The sequence below is a fragment of the Emydura macquarii genome, unplaced genomic scaffold (assembly GCF_026122565.2).
Source record: "Emydura macquarii macquarii isolate MOO-44397 ecotype Brisbane River unplaced genomic scaffold, CSIRO-AGI_Emac_v2 contig_1363, whole genome shotgun sequence".
NCBI classification, from domain to species: domain Eukaryota; kingdom Metazoa; phylum Chordata; order Testudines; family Chelidae; genus Emydura; species Emydura macquarii.
Window position 1 is genome coordinate 6,537,269 of NW_027131500.1, and position 12,611 is coordinate 6,549,879.

The 12,611-nt window shown below is 37.0% G+C and overlaps 1 long non-coding RNA gene across 2 annotated transcripts in view; it reads right to left on the reverse strand.

Annotated features, from left to right (window-relative positions):
• Positions 1-472: 472 nt before the first annotated feature.
• The window catches only part of LOC137155580 (uncharacterized), a 61,897-nt gene continuing 49,758 nt past the window's right edge, over positions 473-12,611 (reverse strand). For both annotated transcript variants that reach the window (XR_010920546.1, XR_010920547.1), the window contains exon 3: positions 473-820. This is a non-coding gene — a long non-coding RNA (uncharacterized lncRNA). The remainder of the gene's footprint in view (positions 821-12,611) is intronic.

The following is a 12,611-nucleotide window of genomic DNA, read 5'->3' on the forward strand; positions in this document are numbered from 1 at the left end:
ATTCACTGATATTTAGTCTATGTTTTCCCTTTCTTAATAACATACAAGTTACTCCAATATACACTCCCTCGGACAATCCTAAAAATATTCCTCTTCTTCAATAGGGTTTACATCTTTCAGGTACTTGTAGAAGCTTCTCTCTCCATTCATCTTTTGACCACCTAAATATATTTAGATGCATTTTCTTCCCTCTAAGTAATACTGTCTTTCCACCTAAGTCAAGATCCTTTCCCATTTTTATTTCTCTGCTGACTTTCCTGTTATTTACAGCAGTTTGGTACTGATGGGCCCGTAACTTAAAGCAGTATTCCAGGTGAAGTTTCATCAGTCTTACTGAGAGGGGCTGTCACTTCCCCTGCTGAAATGACATGATGTGGCCAAAAGCAAAAAATACCTTTTGCGGTTTTGCCACAGTATCACATGGCAAGTTATTAACTATTTAAATGACAACAACCATTAGTTTTCTTTCAAAATTACTGTTTTCCAGAGATTTCCTTCTTATAAAATATCTGAACTTCAAATTATTTTACCATATAGATTACCACAAGACTAAAATTAAAAATTGTTTCAGCATATGCTGTACGTATTAAAACAAGACATACTAGATCCCAAATACCTGTACTTCTGACACGCTCTTCACACGGGGAGCAGAAAAATGTGACGACAATGACCTGACAAGATATACTTGATCAATGAGTCAAGTTTAGTTCTGTCTGATTATTCATGTCCATTAACACCATCTTTTTCATCTCCAATTCTCAGTCAGCTTCTTCTTACGTGACCTCGTTTTGCTGTTATTTTGAGTTCTTTCATCTCTAATCTATAAAAAATGAAATAATGAGATTCAGTTTCTTCTGAGGGTGTTGTTGCTAGAGTCACAGGCAATATTTAGATGCATCTCTCTTTAAATTTCCAGACAGCTATATTTTGTTTCTTTAGTTATTATAACCTTTATCTTCTCCTTTCTCATTCTGATGCTAGTACATCACCTTCATCTCTCCCTGCAAATGATTGTACAACAGTTTCTAAAACTTCTTAGAGACCTCTCTCATTCTCTTTCTCTATGTCAATATTAATTTACTGACATAAGCCCAGAAAGTTGGTTTACACTGCCAGAACTTCAGCAGTGTATGTGCCGCAATAGATTTCCATTCTGAATAAAAGACATTGGGAATAAGTCAGTATAATAATGAGCCTCTTTTCTCTCAGCTGAAACTGATTCCAAGCTTTCTTTGTAACCTTCTGAGTTGATGACTGCCTTTTCGGGGTTTCCAGGAACTGATGGACAATACCACATGTGCGCATAAGGCATTCATATACCGTGCACTGTCTTTTTAAAATTGAAGACGCTAATGCTTCAAATCATAGTTTTACTTTCTCAGCAAACAATTTGAAAGATTGCATTGTTAGTTCTGATGGATAACTGTTTACCAAAGCTTACTGTGACACAAATTAGAAGTACATTAGTTAGACAAATATAAATATGAAATTACTAATTTTTCAATTTCAGTTATCCTATCCTTCCTCAGATCACAGTATAATAGTGACAGAACCCAATCCTAATCTTCCATTTTATCCTACTAAATTCAGAACACAACCAGTATATAGCATCAAATATCAATAAATGCATACAAAATATAAGAAAGCAATTATTCCAGGATATATTCCTAGACAAAAAAAGCTATTTTAGGATGCAAAAACAACAAGAGTCCTGTAGCACCTGAGATGCAACTGATGCATCTGATGAAATGGGTTGCAGCCCATGAAAGCTTATGCCCGCAGAAATTTGTTAGTCTTTAAGGTGCCACAGGACTCTCGTTGCTTTTGCTGTATACAGCCTAACACGGCTACCCCTCTGAAACTTAACTCCATCCTAAAACATCCAAAGTACATGCCAGTAAGATAAAACACATTACAGGGTGTTGTAGTTATTCCAAAATCATGCATTACATACCCAGGAATTCAAATGTATTAAGAAATGCACAATTAACGAACCCATATAACTGAAGCTCTACCTTGATGAGATGCTATCAAGAGCTATATGATTATGATTCAGGTGTTTGTGGTCCCAGATTACACTGAACTGATTTTTGAAGACATTTTCCCCCTCCCCTCATGGTGTCACTGCCAGGCAGCGTTAATGTTGTTTGGATGCCTTAAGTACTCATTTTGGTACCTTAACATATTGGATTTCTTTTGAGTGTAACCTTAACTCTAATGAAATGCCTTATTTTGGGATAATTACAATATGTAATATGTTTTGCCCTTAAATTACTGGTACGTTTCTGAAACTTAACTCCATTTTTACACGGATTATTTGTTGGTTTTGCATCTGAGGAAGTGGGCTGGAGCCCACGAAAGCTTATGCCTGCAGAAATTAAATTTGTTAGTCTTTAAAGTGCTACAGAACTCTCGTTGTTTTTACACACACTTTACACGCTTATCCTATTCCCTATTCTTCTCTTCCAGGAATAAAGGAACAAAATTATTTCAGTTTCACAGCCCTTCTCAATGAAGTCTGTACTCCCCACTGAATATCTTTCCTTCAAGGTGCCAACAGGATTTTCTTCTCCATTTTCTTGTCACTACCTCTCTACTTTGCTTTTCCATGTGCTGCATTCCAAAAAAGCCTCTTGGATGTAGCCGTTTCTCATCAACAAAATGTATGGCCACAGGTGATATTTTGTCCAGTCTTTGTATGGCATTTTTATGTTCTGTAATCCATATTTTAAGTGTGTGTTTAGTTTCACCCACACACAACACTCCAGCAGAACATTTAATCCCATAAATCACATTATCTATCACACATGTAATTCTGTGCTTAATTCTCTACTTCTTTCCATTGTAAGAAGATGCCACAAAGTCACCCCTTTGAGAATTCACTTGAGTTGCCTGGAATAAAAAGGCAGTTTAAATAGATTTTCTTATTGTCACGCTGTGGACTGAGGTTGGTGACAGCTGAAATATTGGCATATAAAAAAAAGCTTATCAGCTTTACAGAAATGTTTGACTAGCAGATTGTTATGGTCTTGCTTCTATTTTTGCATCTGCTATAGAACAACATTTTCCTCTTTTTTGTTCCATTCCATCAAAATGGGCCATGCTACTCTAGAAAATCATTTGTCACTAGATTGGGCAAAGTATGCTGTAAATCAACCTCAACACAGCCAATATTAAAAATGGTACTTTGCATTCTATCACATCTTCCAGCCCAGGATCCCAAAGTACTTTAACAAGCATTAATAAATTAATCCTTACACATCCCACGTGGTAAGGAACAATTATCTCCATTTTACAGAATAGGAAATTGAGGCACATAGAGGAGAAATGACTTTCCCAGGGCAGATGCGGAAAGGAACCCCAGCCTTCTAGTTTCCACTCCTGTGCCTTTTAAAAATGGCCACCGTTTGTCAATGTAATTTTTTTAAATTTAAAGTTTCAATTGCCTGATAGAAAATATTGATAAATGTAGATAGTAGTAGTGGGCTTCTGTAGAGAATTGCATCAGTTACGTAGCTTAGTTAGCCACATGAATAAGAACAACATAACTGAAAAAGATAATATATTACAAAACTATATAGGACTATTTCAGTCAACTAATAGAGGATCATAAAATTTGGATGGATAAATACAACCCTATTATCAGATACAGGCCCTTGCAAGTGTAGGATTTCTTCCTGCAGTTGTGGGCCTGTTTGGTATTAAAATGATTCCAATCTCCTATACAAGTCAATATAAAATGTGCGGGGTATTTAGACATTTGACTAGAAAATATTAGCTTATATCATCTTAAATTTAGAAATAGGACAGCCAAACATAGATGAGAAATATTGCTTATCCCTTATTTTTTCATTATATTCAACCACAGTAATTCACAAAGTTTATGAACATGTTGCCCAGTCACTTAGGGTTTGATCCTACATTCAGTGAAGTGACTGGCAAACTTCCCATAAATTGCAGTGGTGTAGGATCAGGATGCAGATATCAGATCCAAATCCCATGATCTTCCCCCTGTATTTTAAACTGTCAGAAGCAACAAAATCGATCACTTTGGACGAGGGTGAGGAGGGAAAGGTCAAGGTACTGCAGTGTTGCAGATTGGTATTGAAAGAATCGGTTAGTTACAAGATTTAATGTTTCATTGTGGTATAAAGATGAAAAATGAAAAGCCTCTTGAAAACAAACTGTGGGAACTCTGGGCTTAGTTCAATAAAGAAAACTGATTTCTTTAGCAATATTATTTTTTAAAATATGACAGGCTACAAAGTAATGGAGATGAAGAAAATGATCTTCATATTACCAAACTGTACATTTTTCCGACATTCAGTCACATTTTTTCCATTAGACCAGTGTTTGGCATTTTGATTTGTCTTTAAACAGTGTTTACAAAGATAGTATTAAAAGTCTTAGTCTAACAAATGAGATTTCCTCGTATTGTGAAGAAGAGAACACTCCCTCTTAGTCACAGTCAGTGGACTGGGTGGGGGGGGATGGCGCACAGTTACAGGATTGTTTCTGCATTGTAAGTGTCACTGCCAAATTTGATGGTATTCAAATTCATCAAGTAATTACAGCCAATTTCCTTTCTTCACTCTTTTAAAACGTCATTTCTATGCGTGATGTACATTAATTAAAAATGCTAAAAACATGTTGTACTGTTGGGTTAAAAAACTGTAAACTTGACAAAGGTAAAATACAAATCACTATTTTGGTTTATTGTTACAAGATTAAGATTGATTCTTAGTCAAAAAACCATTTAAATCCTCAGATACTTAATCTGATTGTATAATACCACCTTGATATATAATTCGGTTTTTAAAAATTGCATAGACAGATGCTGTTTTAACATAAGAGAACATACTTAGATGTTAGAATGACTGCTGTTCTCTACATATATATTGTAATATAAATGGCAGTACTGACATGTTTCAGTAACATAAGGTAGTGGTCTAAATCTTTTAACTACATGAATAAAACTGGTTTATTATACACAAGGTAATTCACTGATTTCAATAAGCTGCACCCTACTTAGGGAATTGATTTTAGTGTGGCACACAATTGCACCTACTTCAGCATTTTCAACAGGGACAACTTAAGAACATAAAAGGCATCTAATAGCTAAATGACTTGTCAATACTCTAGTGCTCATTAAATAGGAGAGCAGGTGAAAAAGTCTTGGTTGTGTGGCCATATATTTAATTATACAAGTACATTTTCAGCATAATTAGGCCCCTAGCCATTTACCAGATATTTGAGTAATCCACTATTCAGTGTATATTACATATTCTCTTTTGTGCTTGATCCCAAGAGGATGTGGCTGCTACAGCTCACATTTAGGGAATGTAGTCCCTGCACCCTAATTCAAATTATGAAGGCGGCCTTCTGGCTCACTTTCCAAGATGAGGGTCATCCCATTTGTTCATACTAGTAAACAGAGTTTGTTGATAAGCTGCTGTTTCTAATACCTGGAGCTCCATTTCCTACAACTCCTATGTCAGTGGGAATACAGGGCTTTGAAATATTGTAACATTTCCTTCATTACACAGTGTACTTAATTTTTGTTTGCATCTTTTAAAAGGAAACACTTCTTTTTTTGGCCAACTGATATTTTACTTCACTCCTGGAGCCCAGTTCCTGTATGGCTCCCCATCAGCAGCCATCTTATGGTGTCAATCACACCTCTGGCCAGTTAGAGGCCCAGTGGTACTCTGAAAATATTTTAAATCACTGACAGTCAAATTAGACCTGAATGTTTTGCCACGGATTAAAAAAGTTAATTGCAAAAATCTTCTGTACTTAGCCCAACCCACTTAAAAATATATATAGGAAAAATATTTCCATCAACGTCAATTGATTTTTAAACTTACTGACCAAAGGCTATTCGAAGTGGAACATGTATTGGCACTTCCACATTCCTCTTTAATAAATAATGGGAAAACACTTTCCAACTGCTCTGCTTGTGGGGTGGGGAAGAGGCAGAGTTCCGAAGACTGGGGACTGACTGGCTAGGCAGCAGTGCGGCAGAAAAGGACCTAGGTGTTGTTATGGACAAGAAGCTGGATATGAGTCAACAGTGTGCCCTTATCACCAAGAAGGCTAACGGCATATTGAGCTGTATTAGGAGGAGCATTGCCAGCAGATTGAGGAAAGTGATTATTCCCCTCTATTCAGCACTGGTGAAGCTTCATTTGGAGTACTGTGTCCAGTTTTGGGGCCCCCGCTACAGAAAGATGGACAAATTGGAAAGAGTCCAGTGGAAGGCAACAAAAATGATTAGGGGGCTGGAGCACATAACTTATGAGGAGAGGCTGCAGAAGAGAAGAATGAGGGGGGATTTGATAGCAGCCTTTAACTATCTGAAAGGGGGTTCCAGGGAGGATGGAACTAGGCTGTTTTCAATGGAAGTAGATGACAGAACTAGAAGCAATGGTCTCAGGTTGCAGTGAGAGAGGTCTAGGTTGAATATTAGGAAAAACTTTTTCACTAGGAGGGGGGTGGTGAAGCACTGGAATGGGTTACCTAGGGTGGTGGTGGAATCTCCATCCTTAAAGGTTTTTAAGGTATGGCTTGACAGAGCCCTGGCTGGGATAGGTTAGTTGGAGTTGGTCCTGCTTTGAGCAGGCGGTTGGACTAGATGACCTCCTGAAGTCCCTTCCAACCCTAATCTTCTATGATTCTAAAAACCATACCAAACTAAGAGGACTGAAAGCAAGTGATCAAAGATTGCAGTAACATGGGAGCAAGACTTCTCCTGCATGGGTGTATAGAGTAAAGCCATAATCTGGCCCTTCGAAGCTGAGTTCAGATGCAGATTCCAAGACTATTATAAAGAACACACTATAGCACTTGCTGAGATAGGGAATATTAAGTAATTTCATTTTACTCCTTAGAATTGGCAAGTTGAGCACATTTGAGATCGTTGCTCGAGATCCCTTCTAACTCTATAGTACTAGGATTCCATGATTTTGAAATCTGTGCCATCCACATGGCTGGTGAAAGAGCACACAGTAATTTTCTCCTTGCCTATCTAGGATAGTAAGGTTTTTCCCTCCTCAGTAGTCTTTCCTCTTGCCTCTTTCTCTGTCTTTTTGAAAAGGCTAGTGGTTATGTTCCCCACATCTTGAATTCCTGGGGTCATCCTTTTAATCTCTTTTGTACATTGGTTACACTGCTGTTTGCCTTCATCTCCTCTGCTACATTGTTGATCATGCCAGATCACTACACTATCCAAACCCTAAGAAAAGGTCTTTTATTTATATGTAAATACAATTTCATTAAATTCATTCCAGATTTAAATTACATCCAAATGTATTCAACAAGTATATTATTACCCTAAGATTTATTTATTTTGAAAACCTGAAAAGAATGCATTTCATAGCAAAAGGAAAGCAAAAAAGTTGCTATCAAAACTCAAATGTTTTGCACTTCTCTGTACATTAGAGATGGTATAGATCTCCTTCAAACCCTTTTAAATCATAAACCAGAGCCTCATACACTACTTTTCTTGGTCAAAAGGCCAACATGAAATTGTAGCCTTCAAAACTAAATACAGACAGTCATTCAGTTCCCCAGGCATGAACTAAATATTACAGATTGACAGCATCCACCATCATGTAATTATTCTGTGGTTTCTAGGGAACCTTTGCAAATCTCTGTGGCTGGACCAGATTCATGATACCATGGTCTTTCTTGGATATTTTGTCCAGAAGTCTATTGCACAGCTTTATGAAGCTTTGCAGTCAAAATTAATTTTATCTATGACCTCAAGAGTTAGAGATTATCACACTCACATCCCAGAAATGAGAGCCAGAGGTAATACAAATATTATATATCCATATAAAACAACATATTTGGCAATATTCCCAGCTTAATTCCTCTGCCATGCCCATAGCCAAAACAAAAAGAGTAAGAGGACACATATACCATTGTGTAGTAAAGGACTGGGGAAGGACAACATTTCAGTAAATACAATCTAGAAATTGCAACAAGATGGATGAATAACAAACTCCCAAGTCCCACAACCTTGGAATTATTGTATCATACCAATATGAAATCTGATGTACAGCAAAAGATGGTGACTGGGTTTTGTATACTGCCAGAGTATGAATCGTGATGCTGTTCTGTATGTTAGCTTGATTACGGAGGCTAAATTCTACACTATATCATCAGGAATTATGGTGGGGATGAAGGGAAGCCACACAGCACCTTGAACCTCGAAGAGACTACAGCCAAAATCTTTTTTTTGTTTGTTTTTTGTTTTAAAGTTAGTGGGACTGGGAATTAGGCATTGCAAGCGGGAAAATGGAAAGGGATTAAGGAAAAGCAGAGAATGGAGGATGGGAAATGAAGTATAACAAAGATCTGAAACAGCAGTGGTGTTACAGGTGAACATTTTTCTCACTACATGATGCTGAAGGTGAAAATAAAGGTATGAACAAATAATGAGAACTAAGAGCTAGAACTGAATGGTCTCTTTGAGTAAAGTGCAGCACATAGCTCAAAGAGGCACAATTCCTTCCCTGCTACCCACTTGCTGTGGGAATAAGTGATCTACTACTGGCCCTGATCAGCAGAAGAATACTATACTTTCAGAAATACTATCCTTTCATCTCACCTGTCAAACATCCCATTGGGGAACACTGAGCAAAGGTTCCAGTCATTTCCCACCCTTACCTGCCCATTCCCTATCCATATACATAGTGGGGAAGAGGAGGGAATGGGGGTACTGGGTACACAGATCCTGCTTTCCAGCAATGTCTGCAATAGAGAGGGTAGGGGTGTCTTACTTTCCCTAGTGCCCTGTGAGCTGCATAGGGCTGATCCATAATTTGGCACCTAAAATTTTTGTTACTTAAATGACCAAATTCTACCTTTTATCTTTGTGCAAACCTGTCAGTGACATCAAGGGGAGTTCTACTGTGATAGGATATAAGATTATATCCTATCTCACAGACCACCAATACAAATGCAGTTCATCCCTCAACACAGAACAAGTTTGACACCCCATTCTACCCTTTTTAGGCTAGTAACTGTCAGAATTCTCTAGACTTTAATTCACTGGAATTTGATATATCTATTTCTAGTAATAAAGGATAATTAACCCTGTAACAAAGATATATTCCATCAAAGGGTTCTGGTAACATCATTAAACAGGATATCAGAGTTTGTTATTTGTCACCAAAGCCCCAAATTAGACCATTCTTCATCTCATAATTAGACTTTGAAGGATTAGATTTTTATCCGTAAATGCTGATTTCACCATATACACACAAGCCAGTGAAAAGGTATTTTCACTGATAACAATCAAAATTACGGACAGGCAAAATAATAAAAAGGCTGCCTGAGAATTTATTACAGCCAAAATCCAGTGAATTAGATTTCTGAATTAGGCTGGTTACAAATGGACTAGTTAATGAACAGTAAAAACAGGTATGATGTGTTGATTTAAGGATATTTACTTTGTATATTTTGGCAAGTGATGTCAACAAATGGTGTTTTAATTGGTTTATAAAGCTTTGACTTTTTGAATCTCCATGTCTATGGTTATTAACTAATTATCTGTCACCCCTGCCCTTTAGTGTCCCATAACTGAAAATTTAAATGGATAAAATCCTTAAAGAAAGCGTTATAAAAAATAAAATTCTGCAAAGCCTCCTCAGTGTAGCACAACAGGTTTTGTATTTTCAACAATATGCAGTTCGAAAATGTCAACTGTAGAGAATGCATCACATGTATACATTCCATGTCCTAAAACAGCAACATTTGGCGAGATCTTCAGAGGAGCTGAGCAGCTTCAATTCACTCTGTATAATCCCATTGGCTTCAACCAGAATGACACAGGGTGTAAATTAGGACAGAATTTAGCTCATCATCCTCACAAATATTTACCTTTCGGGCAGGTTCTTCTGAAGAATGATGGAAAACAACATGGTAAAAGCATATAAAATGAATTGTGAAGAAAAAGTCGGTCAGGAGCTTCTATCCGTCCTGTCTTGTAACATAAGAACAACTGAAAGGAAACAAATTCAAGAACTAAAATCTTCTAAAATATTACACAAACATGATCGTTCTTTATAATATCTCAGGGATAGAACCCTTTTTTGCATTTTGAATTTAAATTCCACTATGGGGAACTATAGGGGAATAACTAACTTAGTTCCACCAAGAGAACATGAAAAAATTGCTGAGATTTGTCAGCTGCTTCTGTTTTCTCAGCGCTACAAGAAATGATGAGGAAATATTTTTCAAACAAAATGTAACTCAAATGTGGAACTCATTGCCACAGGATGTCTTTGAGGCCAAAAACTTAACCAAAGTTGTAACAGGTCATGCTAACACATTCTAGAAAAGATATTAAATCCCATGTTTCAAAGTGTAGGACAAAGCTCTAACTGCTAGAGATTAGGAGATTTCTAGCATTTTCCTCTGAAGCATCTATTGGACATAGTCAAAGACAGGCTACTGGACATGACGGACCATGGGTTTGATCCAAGATGGCAATTCTTATGTTAATGCAAGATTGTTTTCCATGGTCCATTTGCTAGTGTTTTGCCCAGTCTGGTTTATAAATGGTGCTTCCACCAGTTGCTTGAGAAGTGGTCATTTCTTACTTCCCTTCTACAAAGTTATACTCATACCCTAGAGCTGCACAATATAATGAACCTCACTGTTTACTCTGATATTCACATCTCCCTTGGCTCCCCCAACACCACCAATCTCTTCAGCCCATTCATCATCTTCTCCCATCCTGGTCTTTGTGCCTTGTATGAACAGGGGGCAGCCTGGAAAGACTTCCCTAATTTGCTGTGCCAAAGACACACATTTGAGACCTAAAGGATCTAATCTCAGTCTTAACACAGTCAAAATTCCCACTAAATTCAAAACAAGTTTTAGTTTACACACCTGGTAGCAAAAGCAAGGCCTAAATATGAAACATTCATATTACACTACCAACACATGTGATTTCATGGCTAGAGCTTCAGACAGAAGGAATGAATGATATGGATTTGATCTCTTATTCCTTCAATGCAAAATACAAAGATAAGCTTTTCAACCACTGTTGTACATAGGATTCTTTCAGAGGGTTGGAAGCATGAAAAGATTGTTCTGAGAATGTTAAATCATCAGATCACTTTTAATCATGTGAGATAGTTCCTAGATCTTACTACATCTCATGTGTAAACTACATTGAACTGAATGGTGAGTACATTCTGATATGCTTCAGCTTTGCAGTCACCCACCCATTACTTATATCAAATAGACAGAAATAACAACTCCTTTGGGGCTTTCATCAGCTAAACATCCTGCTGTTTTTCTTGGAATCAGGTTCAAAAAGCATCATTTGGCTCACAACCCATGAGTATATTAGCTAATCCACCAATATGACAACACAAACAAAACTGAAACCCTACTGTCCCCACCATTGCGCTGGTATTTTCTACAATATTTTACAGCTGATGCTCCACTCTGTCCCCAGTTTCCGTGGTTAAACTGAAGTGAGCAGATGAATCCTATATCCAACTTGGAGTACTTATTTAAGATTTTTTTTTGTCAGATTAAAATCAGTGTCATGGGCAATAATAACGTTCCTTTGAATTGGATTACAGCAACATCCATATAGGTGTATTATGATTTAAAGGGTTACATGATAAAGCTATTAAATTCCTCAATCCTATTGACATCTGGTTTAAACCAGAAAAGAATATAGGAGTCACATATGATGTTAGTTGCAACAAAGATGTGCCGGAGTGCGATTATCCTAAAATATTTATTTATAACCATTATTTACACTTTGTGGCTCACTGCTGTGCTTCACAGTATACATTTTTTCTATATTTATTCTTTGATACTAGGGGCATCAGGAAAGAGTTACCATTTGGGAAAGATGAGCGATTTGATTTAGAAGGAAGGTAGACCAATCTCCAGTTTAGAAGATAGTGCCCCTTTCCTTGTGGAAGACTAAATTCAATTACAAAGTTTCAGTGTATGAACTGAAACATTTAGAAGTTGTTGCTAAACATATTAGACAATTCTGCATTCTATGAATTAAGTCAATTTTTAGCTACAATTCTTATATGTAACTGCCACTGCATTCTTACTGTTGGTTAGCTTTTTTCTATGAAAACTAAGAAACAATTTAAAAAAAATCATTTTCCAGATTTCATAAACTCAGTGGTTGTGACTTGAGTTCTGATCTATAAAAGTCTCTTTGTATTCCAGCATCTATAACACTGCAATGTGATTCATGACAAAGAGAAATGCCCAAGATAATGATGGGAGGCTGAAGGGGAGGGGGAGGGAAGAAAGGAGGGAATCTATATTAAAAACAAAATTAAATTGGAATTTGTGCTTCAGTTAACTCATTCTCATAGTTTAATATCCATTTAGATAATTTACCAGTGTAGAGCACACTATATTCCTGTGAGGAGAATGAGTTTGTCTGCACATCAGGAACTAAAGAAATGAGAATGTCCTGCCTGCTGTTGCTCTTAACCAAATAGGATTAGGTTGAGTCTTTCATTGTAGTAAAGTTGCAGCTTGTACATTTACATGTATATAAAAACCATACTGTGGTTTGTGTACCATGCAGAACTGGAAACGAAAGATTTCCC